Source organism: Microcaecilia unicolor, chromosome 2 (assembly GCF_901765095.1).
Source record: "Microcaecilia unicolor chromosome 2, aMicUni1.1, whole genome shotgun sequence".
NCBI classification, from domain to species: Eukaryota; Metazoa; Chordata; class Amphibia; order Gymnophiona; family Siphonopidae; genus Microcaecilia; species Microcaecilia unicolor.
The window spans coordinates 453,887,467-453,901,335 of NC_044032.1; the positions used below are offsets into that span (position 1 = coordinate 453,887,467).

General features: G+C 42.1%; 1 protein-coding gene across 1 annotated transcript in view; it reads left to right on the plus strand.

The window, feature by feature from the left end:
• RAB11FIP5 (RAB11 family interacting protein 5) overlaps positions 1–13,869 on the plus strand; it is a 293,008-nt gene that overhangs the window by 214,273 nt on the left and 64,866 nt on the right. The gene's annotated exons all lie outside the window — the stretch shown is intronic.

Sequence of the window (13,869 nt, forward strand, 5' to 3'; positions counted from 1 at the left end):
GTCTTAGTATGTTATGCTACCTTTATAAAAGACACAAAAAAATGTGAATTACAGTACAAGTTAAAGAACACCCAGGTCCCCTCTTTTGATGTCAAAAAATTTCTTTAGTCAGATAGGTACCCTTTATCTTAATTTGGCATGGTGGCCCAATTTTATATGGTAAGCAAGTGAATAAAAATGGTAGCACTGCTCCAAGCAACTTCCTTATGCTTCTTAGGGCCTCCTTTCTCCCCTTTCATTCTTCCACCTACTTGACTAACCCAGCCATTGCAGCAACAATCCAGTGGGTCCCCTGCATTACTCATCCACTACATGTCACTCTAGAGCTGTGGCTGGAACTTCCTCCTCAGAACAGTAAACATTTCAGCAGCGCAGCTAGCCAAATGAGTATGAACTGATTTCAGGGATTGAATCGACTGGGCTATTTGGATGACCCATGAGTTAAGTTGTTTTGGGGGGTTTTTGAACCCTTTATAATTTTCAGTAAAACATCCGAGCAAAAACAAGTTATATAAGAAAAAAACAAATAAAAAGAACATCGGAATATGATGATTCCAGAATCGGCCAATAAGAAGAAAAAAAAAGAAGAATTTTCTTTGTCTCTGTGAAGTCATCAAACCAACTAAAAACAATGAAGCAAGAGGGAAAAAAATTCAACAAATAGGGCAACTAGCAACCTGAATAGTACATATAAATTTAAATAGAGAGGTGCAGTTAGGTCTTGGAAATACCTGCTGAAGGTAGAACTAACATTTCTCAAGAAAAAAGGCAACTGAGGGGATTTTTAAAAAATAAAGTTTTATATTCCTTCACTGAGGGGAGGGGTCTTTACAAAGGCGTGCTAGCATTTTTAGCGTGTAAGAAACACTAGAGATGCCCTTGGGAATATATTGGCATGTTTAGCGTGTGCTAAAAATGCTAGCACGCGTTTGTAAAAGGACTCCTTAATTTATAAGCATTTATAAGGAAACTTTTTTTTTAATGCCCCATTCTGAAGAACGCACCAGCATTTCTTTTTACATAGCCTTTTCCACATCTGGGAATACCATCAATTTAAGATTATAGAACAATTCCTGCCTACGTTCAAAGTAAAGCCTTAGTAATAGATCCTGATCAGATTCAAAAATAAAACAAGTCTTAGTAGACTGAGTAGCCATATCCATAAACGGTTCTTTATAAAAAAAAAAAAAAAAGGGCTGAAAGATTGAAACTGTCTAAAATCTGAGGTGAGCTGTTTTTAAAAATTTGGATCAAAATGCACTGGTATTCACACAGATAACGAGGCTCCATATCGTGGGAAATGCATAGAGCCTTTCATTAAGTCTGTGCTAATACTAGTGCATTTTGTCCATGTATTTTCTGTGCTATATTACCTGTTCCATGATAGGTGGCTTTCTTGCGCTATTTAGTTAGTGCAGCTACATTACCATATGCTAACTAGTTAGCGCAGGATTACACCGTGAGCCCTTACTGCCTACAAAATGGGTAGTGGTAAGTGCTTATGCAGTAACCTTTTTTGTTTTAAATAGCTATGTGCTAATAGTAACAGCGCATGGCCATTAATACAAAAAATGGAAAATCGAGCATTTTACAGCTGAAAAATGGCTTTAGCACGCCGGAAAAACCTGCGCAAGGGTGTGCTAAGGCCACGTTTTGCTGCTGTTTGGTAAAATGGGCCCCCTAAGTTCACTTTGGTCTTCATTTATTAACTGGTTTCCAGCTATTCTGTTTGTATAAATAATATAAATCAAAAGTAGTGACCAGATCTCACAGTATAAATTATATTGCTCTTTTCTGTTGATATTTTCAGCTGCAGATTTTTGCAAAACACTTTTGGGTCCTTTTAGAAGTTGTGTTAAAAAGTGGCCGGCGGTAGTTATAGTGCATGGGTTTCCAGTGCGCCCATCCACTTTTTAGCGCTGCTTTAAAATGGCAGAATTTCAGTTTTTTTTCTATTAACGGCCACATGCCAATTCCCAAATTAGTGTGTGGCCATTACCACCTGAGTCTTTACTGCCTCCTGTAGGCGGTAAGGGATCACACGCTTCTTATGCAGTAATCGAGCAGCACGCGACTGTGTTCCCATGCTGCCCAATTACTGCTGGGAACAACTACCCCCCGCCCCCCCCCCCCCCCCCCCTCGCTAGAAACTAAAAATTATTTTCTAGCGTGGGAAATGGGAAATGGCAAAGCCAAAATTATAGTGCTGTTTTGCCACGCGGTAGCCCTTCCGTGCCTCGGTAAAAGGGCTCCTTTATTTTTAGGCTTGTTTTTCTGAAGTAGGCTGTGAAAACTGTAAGGCTGTTTATAGCTATTATGCATGCTGTTTTAGATTCTTTAATTTCTAATTTTTTCAGTTTGTATTTTGTATGTCATATCTTTCAATTACTTTTTATTCTTTAATTTTTTTAGGGCTGCATTTTGATTACAGTTTGTAATATCTTTAATTGCAATGTTATTTCCCCCTTCCCCCACTGCAGCTCCTTGTGGAGGATTAAGTGACTTGCCCTGAGTCAAAAGGAGCTGCAGGGGGAACTAAAATAAATGACGTATCTTTATTTGCATGATTAATTGTGATTAAAATTTTAATTTAAATACAGCCCTATTTATTTTACATAGCAGCAAATTGATTTTTCCAGTTTGTGGCTACTGTCCTGTTTGCCACAAGGCAAATAATTAGTTTGGATTGTGAGAGGTCCTCACTATAGAATTATTGCTTTATTTTTCTTCCATTACCACTACTTTTGGAGAATCATTCCTTCTTGGTCACATCTTCTGCAGCAGATCATCGGATCACCTTTGATTTTAGTTTAAATGACCAATACAGGCTATCTGTAAAATTTTGAATTTTTTTGTTTGTTTACTTAATATTCCACCACTTGCAAAAGAGCATTGGAGTGCAAAGACCATAATTCAGTAATGAACATGAGGTAATACTTACATCCTAAAAATAGCTATAAAGTCAATAATAGAGGATTTAAGAAACACAATGTAATTCAAACCCTATGGACCACCTGAAAAAGCCAATGACATTTTCGTAAACACATCACAGTGCAGCTCTTCTGTTAATTCTTACATGTTTAAGGACAAGCAGTCAAACTAGTGTACACTTTTGTTTTCCCCAGACAGCACTATTTCCATTTTCATAGCTCAATGCTAATTACTGTACAGCCTGGAAACGAAAAATAGAGTGGCCTAGTAGCTGTATTCAATAGACATGGATAAATAGCCAAGATTAGACTTTGTTGTTTTCTTTAATATGCTTTCAAAAGATGTCTTTCTATTCAGTAAAGCCTACTTAATCCTCTTGATGAAAATAACCATGTAGAAGTGTGAGTAAAGGTGTAAATAGTTTAGAAGTTAACTGTTTAAACCAAGCTTGTCCAAGTTCAGTCGTTGAGTGCTGCAAACAGGCCAGGTTTCCAGGATATCTTTAATGAATATTCATGAGAGAGATTTGCATTGCCCACTACACCCATTGTATGCAGATTTCTCATGCATATTCATTAGGGATTTCTTGAAAACCTAGTTTGCTTGCAGCCCTCGAGGACTGAACTTAGACAAGCCTGGTGTAAACAGTCACTTAAAGGATAAGGCACTGTTTCCCAGGTCGGTCCTGGAGTACCCCTTGCCAGTCAGGTTTTCAGGATATCCACAATCAATATGCATGAAAGATTTGCATACAATAGCGGCAGTGTATGTAAAGTAGTCTCATGTATAAACATTGAGCTATGAAAATGGAACTAGTGCTGTCTGGGGAAAGAAAACAAATCGTACACTAGTTTAACTGCTTGTCCTTAAACATGTAAGTGTTAACATAAGAACTGCACTATGATGTGTTTACAAAAATGTCATTGGCTTTTTCAGGTGGTCCTTAGAATTTGAAGTACATTGTGCTTCTTAAATCCTCTATTATTGACTTTATAGCTATTTTTAGTAAACAAAAAAAATTCAAAATTTTACAGATAGCCTGTATTGGTCATTTAAACTAAAATGACCGACTTGGGAAACACTGGAATAAGGGGAAAGGGGCATGACATGAGACACTGAGAGGAAAGAAGCACTGAAGTGAACCCAGACCTGATTTAATCTTGTCTGTACCCACAGCAGATAAGGCAAGAGTTTACTGAAGGGTCAAATGGAGATTAAAATAGTAAAACTATATTTCATTTGTCATATTTCCTTATCTTGATCCAGCAGCTGTTGCACAGGGACAGAAATCTTACCCATTCTCACCCATCCCTGATACATAAATAAAAAAATAAAATTCTGCTTAGTTCTCTGTCTCTCTGTCTCTGGGTTCGAGCTGCTGTGCTGCAGGCAAGGAAGAAACAGAAGTTTGAATTTTTAACACTCTGGTGTGCACATGCAAGACTTGTCTCATTCACCGGCACTGCTAAGAGGTCGCCACATGCACGTGAAAGTAGGTCAGGTGGCATCTAATGCTTGTGCCTATGTTGGAGCTGAAGTGTGCGCATCAGCTTGGGAGCAGAAAGGCTTAGTAGTAACATAGTAAGGCTCGGATGCATCAAGCTTACCATGCCATTATCGATCGTTTTCAGCCAGTTTCAACCACTTTAGCGATCACGGTATCGAATGACAAATGCATAAAAGCCTGCATTGACCTGTTTACTGCACTTGCAAATGCACAACGAAAACAGTATGCAAATGTATTGTAATTATGTGGATCCCATTAAAATGAGGGCAACCCATGATGCACAGCAGTTTGCGGGCGATGCACAGAAAGAACTGCACACATTTGACGTGATATATTTAACGAGTGCTCAGGGGCCTCCGGTAACTTCAGGAGCTGTCATCAGCATAAGCATGTGCATAAGTGTCGTCATCAACCTGTTATTTATGCGCATGTGCGTACATGCATATCCCGTGTTGGGGAAGCCATGGCTGAAGTGGGTCCCTGCGGGACGTGGATGTGCTCTGGCTCACGCAATTCATTGTTGTGAACGAATAGCGCCTCTTCCCTCAACAAGGAAAGAGGCACAACATTACAAGGATGGACGAGGACTGGGAAGTGCTGCAGCGCCTCTTCAATAGGTGGTCTTTGTACCCGAGATCTGTAAGGTTTTTTCCGCCATTTTTGTCCCTCCCTTCCTCTTGCCTCTGTTGTCAAACTGTTGGACTGCTGCCTGCATACCCCATATACATTCATAATGTGTGTGTGAAAAAAAAAACTGCATGTTGTTGATTCCCATGGTTTCATCTATCCTCTATTTCTTTTGTCGGGATCACAGTGACACTTGCGGCAGCCTTGTTTTCCAGGCTGAAGAACTGAAGCAGCGTGCAAGGTCACTGCATAAGGACCATCGGCTGTGGCTCCAGGAGGTGGAGTCAAACCTCGACAACAGCCCAGGCACTTGGTTGGCCATGGGGTTAACTACAACGGGAGATCTGATAATGCCCAGGGGTTGTGTCAGTTCCCTTGTGTCTCTGCAGAAGTGTCTCTCCTCCCCCTCCACCCCCCCCTGTATATATATACTCCCCCCTGTATATTTACCCCTTCCCCCCTGTATATATTGTAAATATTTACCTCATGTGAATTCCCTCCTGTATATATTGTTCTCCCCTGCACCCTTGTATATATTACCCCCTGTTTGAAAAGTTGAAAATTAAAATATTTGTTACAAACGTTATGTGTGTGCTTCTCGTGACGTAAGGAAAGCCATTGTTGAAGTAGCGAGGAAATTGGTCACAAATATGCTGTTTTCAATAAGTGGGGGTGGTTTTCAAAGACAGCCGCTGGACAGAAATACTACCTGAAGGAAAACATATCAGTGAAAACTGTATTAAAATTGTAGTAGAAAAAAAAACAGTGACCACCAAATATGTTGTTCTCAAGGGGGGGGGGAGGGTTGAAAGACAGCCTCTGGACAGAAATACTTCATGAAGCAACGTGATTCTCCAGATGTCTGTTTCAGTGGAGCCAGGTGAAAATGATCAAATGCAAACAGAAACGGATGAAACCACACCCTCATGTGTGAAAGTGCAGTGCAGTTTAAAAAAAATAACCTAGGATGAAAAACGACAACGGGGCATCATCTCGTTTGCGAGTGTACTACATGACGGCTGCGCAAGGGGGAAGAGAAAACACAGACTAACCAATCGGCTTCAACTTTTGATGTCATCACGTCTTCATGCATTGGCCAAGTGGGTGCATATATATGATGTACAGGTAGCGCTGGGGATGTTTTACGTCATTGAAAAGCGAAGTATGAATCTGAAGGCTATTTATATGTTTGTCTTACATGTTTCTCACTGCGACCGAGAAATGGATGATGGATTCTACCTGGCGCAGTTGGAATTTGAAGAGAGGCAAGCTTGACAGGACATGATGGGAGCCAAGGCAACCTGTGCATCATCCCCCTGCCCCTCCCCCGTCCACATGTATGATTACTGCCTGACACGAACAGCAATATATGAGCTATATGAGCTGATATTGACCCCCCCCCCCCCCCCCCCACACACACACACACACAGTACCTGGGCTGGTGAAGCTGCTGGTTGTTCTGCAGTTCCTTGCCACAGGAACATTCTAGCATGTGATAGGGGGTAACAGTGGTGTGGACCAATCTATAGTTCCCCCACCCCCGTCTTGCCTTTCCACTCCATGGTGTCCGCCCTCTTCTCCCTTTGTTTCTCCCCTTTCCCATACTTGCTTTACAGTGCTATTCCATTGTACACCTTCCTTGGCCATGGTGAGTTTAGAAAGTGCAATACCAAATACATCACATATGTTATGACCCCCCCCCCCCCCTTGTTCTACATTGCAGGTTCTGCGCTCCCTGAAAAGATGTGTTCGCCGACATATTAGATATCTTGCGGGGGAAGAGGAACAGCGGATGATTAAGCAAGACTTTTTCAAGATTGCTGGCATGCCCAATGTCCTGGGGGTTATTGACTGCACTCATGTTGCTTTCACCCCACCAATGGATCAAATCCAGTACTGTAATCGCAAGATGGGATACTCGCTGAATGTTGAGGTGGTCTGCGATGCTAACCTGAGGATCCTCGCTGTTGTGGCATGATTTCCCAGGAGCTGCTATGACTCTTACATCTTGGCAAACAGTTCACTGGGGACAAAATTTGCAGCGGAGGAATTTGGACAAGAGTGGTTACTTGGTGAGTGCTTTTGTCTTTTAATAGATGAGTTAGGGGTGCCGGAGGGGATGCATATGCAGCCTGTATAAAATGTGGCACTAGACTGCCGGGAAGAGCCTCTGTTTTAGATAGTGGTAGGCACCGATACTCTGTGCTCAGTAGTAATGTATTGCTGTATTCCTGCAGGGGATGCAGAATATAGATACAAACCATGGCTGTTGACCCTGCTCACAGTGCCCCAGTCTGAGGCAGAGAAGTGCTACAACGAGTCACACATCTCGACAAGGTGTACTATTGAGCAGACCTTCGGGGTACTGAAGAGCCGGTTCTGCTGCTTGCATCTGTCTGAGGGACCCCTCATAATATTCCCTTTATAAGATGGCAGACATAGTGACTGTGTGCTGCATGCTGCAGAACATCGCACTGAAGCATCGACATTGTAGTGGCTCCAGAGGTGGACATAACCCCCTTGGACAGAGGGTCAAATGTAACCAGGGGAAATGCGATGCGACAGAAGCTGATCCAGGAGTGCTTTGCCAGAGTTCCACGGCCTGTGTAGTCAGCTACCACTTGTGCAGTACTGTATCATATTTGTAGAGTTATCAAGGTAGAAACCAAGAAGACATATAAGCACAGCATAGTTTAAACCACAGCTTATATTTTATTCATTAGAGAGACCATCTGTATGAATTGGTTTAAATATTCATTTATTAATGCTATGAAATTAAAAGTAAAGACCAAACCTTTGTGTCTGGTGTGCCCAATATCACACATACCTTTTAATATTTCTAACTAGTAGTTCTGTAACAGAAACATGGCATTCTCTGTGCTACTGTCACCTTTATTGAGGTATGTGGTCAAGGACAAAAAACAGTAATGTACAAATACATATATCATAGCTATCCAACTGGAACCTATTTCCCAAAATGTATAATCAACAACATGGTAAACATGGACACATTAAACGTTCAAAATCAAGGTGACATATCTGGCTGTTTCACCGCACCTTGAAAAAAAGAACAAACAATTTGTGAATGCTCAAAAAGCATGGTGGAGACATGTATCGGTGGATCTTGCATTGGGGGGGGGGGGGGGGCATAGTGTTATACCAAACTATTCACAATGTACTGTATCTGAGGACAAAGGCTCGAGGGTATGGCAGCATGCCATGACAGAGGATATCTGGTAGTCCTGGTTGTGAGGAGAAAAAAAAACCAAGGGTTAAAAGTGCACATTATGGGTGGGTTTGATGGCTAGAAAAATGTGAATACAGTAGCCATGGGAGATACTTACTAGTGAGAGAAGGACTGGGACACAAGGGAGGGACAGGGAGGTAGCTTGTAGTCCTGGCTGTGAGGAGAAAAAAAAACAAGGGTTAAAAGTGTGCATTATGGATGGGTTTGGTGGCTGGGAAACTATAAAAACAGTAGACATGGAAAATACTTACTATTTAGAGAGGGGCTGGGACATAAGGGAGGGACAGGGAAGGTGACTTGTAGTACTGGCTGTGAAGAGACAAAAAAAAAATAAGGGTTAAAAGTGCACATTATGGGTGGGTTTGATGGCTAGAAAAATGTGAATGCAGTACCCATGGGAGATACTTCTGAGAGAAGGGCTGGGACACGAGAGTAGGGGAAAAAAGAACACACGCATTAGACTAACACATTATGTCAAGGGGGGAGATAATATTTGTGCGTACATATATAAAGGGATTGATAAGCAGAATATACCATTTGTACTGTGGGAATTGCTGGCGGTGTCATCCCACGATTCTTCATGCCTCAGCTCCTGGCAGAGGCTCTGAAAGAGCATCTTCATCTGCTGTTGCTTCTCCTGAAAGTGCCTTTTGACTTGCTGCTGTTGCTCATGGAAATGCCTTTGCTCTTTCTCACGCAGCTCACGGAAATGTTTGTTGGTGTTCTGCAACTCCTGCAACAGTGCGTTGCCCGCCAAGTTCTACTCACACTGCGTGTCAGACACGATGTGCATTTGTTTGCATTGGGCATCTGTGGAATGCTGTACATGACCAGCCACTTCTGAAAGCAGTCTGTTGATACCCACTTCTCCTGCCTCTACTACAGCTGGCGTTGATCCAGTCATGCCGGTGCAGGAGGGCAATCATGGTGTGACTCGACAGCAGAAGACGGGGTAACATTGAGGAGCTGAAGGGTTACAGTTTTCTCCACTGGCTTCCCATCCTCTCCTCCCTATGTAGGTGTTAGTGGCCACGGCCCTTAAAAATGAAAGGTTAGAAATTATGTATATACATGTCATCACTATCCTATTTTAAGTTCCCTGCAATACACATGCCACCCCTCTGTACTCACCTGCTCATTTGTCCTGGCTGCTACATGGTGCTGTAGGCTCTGACACCCCTGAGGAAGTGCCCGCTGCCAGATGTCCACCTTCAAAAACAAGATCAGCTACCCCACCCACTACTACTGTTTCCTTCCAGCACCCCACAGCACATCACATTACCCACCGCCCTCTCTCTCTGCAGTGCTGGTACGTGGGGCCACTTAACCTGACAATTTTGTGTCATCTTCCAGATGTTCCCCTAAAAAGACAACTACAAGCAAGTTTGATCACGAACACCGCAGCACCACAGTTCTCGCCACCACCTACTCATCTGCACTATGACAAAACCAACTCACCTTCCATTTCATCAGTGGCCTCCTTCGACATGTCAACACCACCACGCAGACCAACTACCTGCTCGCAGCCGAGGGTGGACAACACAGCCTCCTCCAGTGGTGTCAGATTCAAGGTACAGCGAGGCCCACTCCTCTGCTTGCTTCCACTGCTTTTGTGCCTTGGCTTTGACGAGACCCCTGAAATCTTGCCACTGATGCTTGCACTGTTCCACAGTGCACTGCTGCACATCAAGGGCACTCACATCCTCTGCTATCTTCCTCCAGATTTGATTTTTCTGTCCTACGGAGAGCCGTGACTTTTTAAAAAGGCGGCCAAACACTTTACGGACACGATGCACCAAAACTGCAACTCTTCCTCTGTAAATTTTAGTGTACACTTCCACTTAGTGGCACCAGGGTCCCCACTTTGGGCCACTGTTTCTTCCTCCTCCTATTGGGGCACACCAAGATCCTCCATGGCTTCCTGAAAAAAAATGATATGTTAACAGTAGGGGAAATGCAGAATAAACCACAATTACCACCCGCCCACGTCTCTCTGCATACCCCAGCATTTCTCTACAAAGGTAGGACCCCCCCCCCCCCCCACGAAAAACTTTTTGCAGCCCATACATAAGACTACACAGTCATCTCTCTCCCTCCTGCCCCTCAACCAATGCGAACAAAATTTTTTAAAAAATGGGGAGAAATGAGAAACGTCTCACACTCACCAACGAAAATGTGAAAGCACAAAAGAAAAATGGATGCAAGCAACGTGGCACAGCACATGGTAAGCGTCTGCAGAGTAATTTTAAAAATCGTGTGCGGACCAGGGCCTATAAGGCTCTGCTTATGAGTGACGTCTATTTCACACGCCTAGGATGCACGTCTATGATGCGATCTTTTTAGGCATGCATACAACAGCTGCAGCGCGTGCTGTGTGCTTAGCGAATGGCACAGGTTAGCGAGACTTTCATGCATCGGCCTTTGTATTACCACGTGGCTCATTTGCATGTGATTTTTTTTTTTGAGCATCAGTCATTTTTTCAAAATCGGTGTCTTGTAATGTGGACCTGTATGTTTTCGGTTATCATTTCTTTCGTGCATCCGGCCCTGAGTGACAGCAGATAAATACCTGAATGGTCCATTCGGTCTGCCCAATAGTCAATTCATGATTAAATCGACAAGGAACGTGATATTATATACTTGATAATTATCTTTCTTTAGCATTTCTGGGATATAGACCATAGAAGTCCACCCGGCCCTATCATTATGTTTCAACTGCTAGAGTTGGCGTTGAAGCCCACTCCAGCCTATTCATCTCATTTGTGGGACACAGACCTTAAAAGTCTGCCAGCACTGTACTCGTGTTCCATCCACTAAAGTTGCTGTCTGTGCCCTTTCCAGACCATCCTAAACCAGATTGCCATATACGAGACACAGACATTAAAAGTCTGCCCGGTATCGGCCTTAGTTCATCACAGTTGGAGTCGCCAAGCGTCACTCGACATATCCACACACGCAGCAAAGTTTAGGTTTTTGATAACTTCTATTTTCTAATTAGAGATCCTATGTGTTCATACCACGCCTTTTTGAATTCCGTCACCATTTGTGTTGTTACCACCTCCGTAATGGAGATTTTCCGCATCTATGCTGTTAAATCGAGGAGGAGACAGAACTCAAAGAACTTGGTACTCGGTAGGTGAGAGGCTGGCAGAAGTGCGGCATACACTTCCACGGGAATCCTGCAGAAATTGTTTCCATCCCCATGGGAACCCCGCTGGAACTGCTTCTGTCCCCATGGGATTCCTGCATGTCTCTAATTTGGAGTTCCCATGCAAGTCTCTACTTTGGAGTTGTGATGTAAGGGGCTGCTCACTGTACAATGTTAGTTCCTGTGTTTGTTTTAAATATGTATGGTTTTGATGCTAATGATTGTGTTGTACAGCAACTAGGGTGACTGGATAGAGCAGTTCTTAAATATTTTAAATACATTAAGAAATGAAAGAAATGTGGTTCTTCGTTTCTTCCATGGGTGCTAAGATTAGAATCTGAATATATGAGGTTTTGAAAGTAACCGAAAACCTGTTTGTTTCAAAAATTACTTTAAATGATTTTAATACTTGTTGAAAGTTTTGAAGTTTTCAAATTATTGTATTTTCCTAGAGTTTTATTTTTGCTTCTTGGATTGTCATCCACATTGAACCAATTTTGGGGGAGGGAATAGAGTCGAATATTTTTACTGTTCTAATTGCCTATTGCTCATGTTTGATTTATTCTTACTGTATACTGCCTTGAGTGAATTCCGTCAAAAAAGCGGTAAATAAATCCTAATAATAAATAAATATAAGCAGTTATGCTATCTGCACTAGAAATAAACTGAAAACACCATCAGTAAACGTTATTAATGGAAAATATCTTAAGCATCCATGGAGCTAGACAGATTAAAAGAATCCAGTCCAGTTTCTGACACTTTTTTCTTGAAAAAGCCCTTCAAATGTGGATTTAAAAAAACATATATGATTTTTTTTAATTCAAATGTTAAGAAAAAATAGTGCCTATTAGCATGCAGTAACTGTACACTAATGCAAAACGTAATGCTGGACAATTTAAAGCCTGTAGTGTTAGCTGTTTTTACTATGTTAAGCATGCATTAACACTTAATACAACATTGTAAAACGACCTTTAAAACTGGAAAATATAACTTTTTGATAAACATAACCAATCTCTTTCGAAAAGACATCTTAGATGACCCATTGAATTAATTTTAGCCTTTATGATCCAAGCAAAAGAGCATCTTTTTGGGATAGTGCCTAGCTGAATTGGGTTGCAAGCAGTACATGGAGCTCTAGAATTTTACGGAAATTCTGTAATGTAATTTAGAGAGAGAACAATCTTTCTCTCCTTTCAGTCTGAAGTTGGGAAGTGCACAAGTACAAGAGAACAGCTGTGTACCAGATTCAGAAGTCTGTATTTAGTTTGGTTTGTTAGCTTATTTATTATTTAGTTAGAGATTTAAATGGAAAGAGCCAAGTCTGAAACTTTCAATTCATTAAGGCCCTAAGGTGATGGGAATGACGTGCCTGAGTTTAGGGTTTGAAGGTTGGGCCCCACCATCGATTGGACACCTGTGACCTTCTTGCGCCGCCCCAGCAGGAGAGTCTGTTTCTCCTCCACCTCCCTGAGCATCATTCCAAGATCCTCAGCAGGAACCAAAGGAGGCAGAGGAGAGCCCAACTGGAACACCAACAGCAGCACCTAAAAGTTCTGCTTCGCTGAGTTTCTTCTATTTGGATAATAGTTCTTTCTGTGAGGAAAAAATCCTAGCATAGAGCAAGAGAAGTCCAATCTTACAAGGAGAGATCCAGAAAACCACACAACTTCCTTCTGTGATTTCCTCCCCCCCGAGAGTAGGAGTTTTTGTTCTGTCTTCTCCAGTCACTGTGCTAAAAAGTGACTATGCTGTTCGGAGAAGTGTGAAACCACATGATACTCAAGATTGAAAAAAAAAAAGAGGAGACTGTCCTTAAAAAAAAAAAAAAATTATACAGCCATTTGAATTCAGATAGTAAGTGGTGCCCTAAGAGGTTTAGAAGATACTGCAGTTGCAGAGCCAGGGGATTGTATATGTGTGGCTCCTGACTGTGAAAGGGAAAGAGAGAGCTTCATCACCAAGAAAATGTATTAGACTGCCACTGTGCAGTGGCGTAGCTAGGGTAGTTGACACCCGGGGCTGGTCATTATTTTAACCCCCCCCCCCCCCCCCCCCAAATTCAGTACTAGGCATACCGAGAATACAAAACACTCAGGACCTATAACGCAATTGTACCATACCATAAGCAGTCATTTCTACAAGTCACACAAGCATCTTAAACGCTACAGTGAGCACTAGAACATCAATTCACCTATTGTAAAACGAAAACAGATTAGTACAGATCGTCGATCCTGCACAGTCAATGCCAACCGAAAGCCATGTCTTTTTCACAAACACAGATACACCCTAATCCACTATAGAATAAGTAATCATAAACTTTCTATTTAGACAAAAATTAAACTGAACTCCCGATGTCAGACTCTGCATACAATGCAACACCACAGAAACAGAAAATGTCCCCTAGTACTA